This window comes from Ovis aries, chromosome 13 (genome assembly GCF_016772045.2).
Source record: "Ovis aries strain OAR_USU_Benz2616 breed Rambouillet chromosome 13, ARS-UI_Ramb_v3.0, whole genome shotgun sequence".
NCBI lineage: Eukaryota > Metazoa > Chordata > Mammalia > Artiodactyla > Bovidae > Ovis > Ovis aries.
Genome location: NC_056066.1, coordinates 63,335,092 through 63,338,019, shown reverse-complemented (window position 1 = coordinate 63,338,019; position 2,928 = coordinate 63,335,092). Strand labels below are relative to the sequence as shown.

At 45.5% G+C, this 2,928-nt stretch overlaps 1 non-coding gene across 1 annotated transcript; it reads left to right on the top strand.

Moving 5' to 3' along the window:
- Positions 1 to 378: 378 nt before the first annotated feature.
- On the top strand, positions 379 to 451 carry TRNAG-UCC (transfer RNA glycine (anticodon UCC)). Its single transcript has one exon. It is a non-coding gene; the product is annotated as a tRNA-Gly (tRNA).
- The last annotated feature ends 2,477 nt before the right edge of the window (positions 452 to 2,928 follow it).

Below are 2,928 nucleotides of genomic sequence, written 5' to 3'. Positions count from 1 at the left end.
CAACAGCAGACTATCAGATTAGGGTCCCATCTTTTCTGTCTCATTTAACCTTAATTGCCTCCTTAGCAATCCTAACTCCAGTACTGTCACACTGGGGGGTTAAGGCCTCAACATATGGATTTTAAGGGGACACAATTCAACCCATAACATTATATCCAACAGGCTTCTCAAACTAAACACATTTGAGATTAAATCTGTTCTCCCCAAGCCTGCTCCACCTACAATCTTTCTTGTCTCAGGAAATGAAAACTCAAACCTTTTAGTTGCTCAAGACAAAAACCTTGGGGACATCCTTGATTCTTTCTCTTTTTTTCATGCCCCACTCCAATCCATAAGCAAATCCTACCATCTCCACCTTTAAAATACATCCTGGGGAACTGCCTGGTGGTCCAGTGGTTGGGACTCAGCACTTCCACTGCTGAAGGCCCAGGTTCAATCCCTGGTCAGGGAACTAGGATCCCAAAAGCTGTGCAATGCAGCCCAAAAAAGAAGAAAGAATAATAATAAAGTGAAATATATCCTGTACCCAATCACTTCTCACCTCCTTTCTGCTTCTACTCTATCCCAAACTGTCATCATCTCTTGCCTGGATTATGACAATCGTCTTCTGAATGGTTTTCCTGCTTCTGCCCTATCACCTTCCAGTCTATTTCAGTCACAACCTCCAAAGATATTTCTTTCAAGCCATAGGTCCTATCACGCCTTCCTCTGCTCCTGCAACGGCACCATTATGCGTAGAGTAAAAGCCAAAGTACACCCATGGCCTCCACGGTCTTTACAAAGGACTATCATGGTCAGGCCCCTTGTTTCCTCTTTGACTTTCTCTGCTATTGAGCAACTTCTCAACTGACATACCAGTATCGATTGACAACCAGTATCCGATCGACACACCTTAGTGCAGAGATGATGACTACTTACCTCAGGAGCGGTGAGGTCACTCAGGATAAGGGTGTTCAGAGAGAAGAGGGGACGGGGGGCTTCCCTGGTGGTCCAGTGGTTGATCCACCTGTCGATGCAGGGTACATGGGTTTGACCCCTGGGCCAGAAAGATCTCACATGCCAAGGAGCAACTAAGCCCACATGCTACAACCTCTGAGCCCGACTGAACTCACACACTTTGAGCCTGTGCTCCAAAATAAGAGAAGCCATCGCAATGGGAAGCCCATGCACCGCAATGAAGAGTGGCCCCCACTCACTGCAACTAGAGAGAGCCAGAGCACAGCAATGGAGACCCAGCCAACTAAAACAATAAATGAAGAGGGGAAGGGAGGGGAGACGAAGAGGAAGAATGGAGGAGGAAAGGAAGGGACTCTGGGAGGAGGTTGAAGAAAAACAGTGAGCCTGAGAAGCCACAGCCAGAGGACTAAGCTAGAAGCCAGCAGAGATGGGTCCAGCACAGCCCACGAGACAGATGTCTCCAAGAGGAGTGATCTCTCACGAAGGGTCCACAGGGCTGAGCATCCCATCTTCAATTTCCCTTTCGTGCTGTTAAAAATTTTAAACCTTTTTAAATGATGAGCAATTTGTCAGGGAAGCACTTGGCAGCCAAGCCAGGTAAGGAGAAAAAAATATTAGCATCTTTCGACTGGTCATTTTTTCCCCCTTTTCAGCATAAGCAGGCCAGAATCAGTATCCATTATTAATAGATGTATGTTTTATTAAAGGTATAAAGACCAAAGATTTGTAACTTTAATAATCCAGATTCTTATTTTAAATTCTCCAACATTATTATTTATTGATTGGTGGGGATGTTTCTTTTGCCATTGCCGATCTGCCAATTCCTGGAGGGGAAATAGAAGTGGTGGAATTGGGGGAACTAGCATCAACACTGACTTACTGGAGGGTGTGTGACGAAACACCCACAAAAACTCCAGCTCTGTGCCAGGCCCTGGGCCACACATGGTGCAGCAGAGGCAGGATGACAACAAAGGCACAACCCTCCCCTAACAGGGGAAGCAGCAAATAAACAATATATTGACAATGCAGTAATTTGGTTGTATACGGGGAGAGGATTTGAGTGGCTAAAAGTGTTCCTCTGGAATTAGGAAGGTATAAGTCTCAGTGCCACAACTTAACAATCTTGGGCATGATACTTTCCCTCTCTGAGCCTCAATTTCCTTGTCTGTAAAATGGGGATGATAGAGGGTTATCAAAAGATTAGCTGAGACACTGATGCATAGAGGTTTTTTGGCCCAGTGCTCAGCACACATTAAGCACTTGTTTAATAGTAGCTCAGGGGTTGCTGGTGGTGATGTTAAAAGTGTCTGGGCACACCCTCTGAGCATCATTCTTTTGGAGAGGGAAAGAGAAGCTTTCACAGAAGGGGATACATTTGAGTTGGGTCTTGAAGGATATACCTTAAGTGTTTAAGGTTCCCTAAAACTAGTCTGAACAAAGCAAAAAGAAAGATACAGTCAAAGTTAACCCACGATCATATGCCTTAAGCCTAGGTTGTTAACACTGGACAATTATCAATAGGCCTGTCGTCATACCCCAATAAGCATAGCAGAATGTATGATTATGATTCTCTGGGGCTCTTCCTTCCGGGGGCCTGGTTTTCCAGTTGGTATGTTGTTTCCATAGATACTGGGCATATAGCTCAAAGCCCACAGTCCGGCCCAAGAGGGAGTCCTGCTTTCAAGATAGAGCCTGTTCTGTTTCCTCCTTCATTTTCATCATGAGTTTCTCCTCCAGACTGAGCAGGGGAGGTTTCTTGTCTCTGCGTGGTCAAGCTATGTCCACAAAATATTGTTTTCTATGTGTGCAGGGAGCACGTCTTAGGAATCATTGATTTACTGAGTTCACTGGGCAGGATGTGGGGCTCATGCCACCATTGTTTTATTGCTGTGGGTCATGTCCCTTGCTTCAGCTGCGTGGCTCTGTTGCTAAGCAAACCTGCTTGGGTTTTGTGGTTAAGAAAACCTGCTT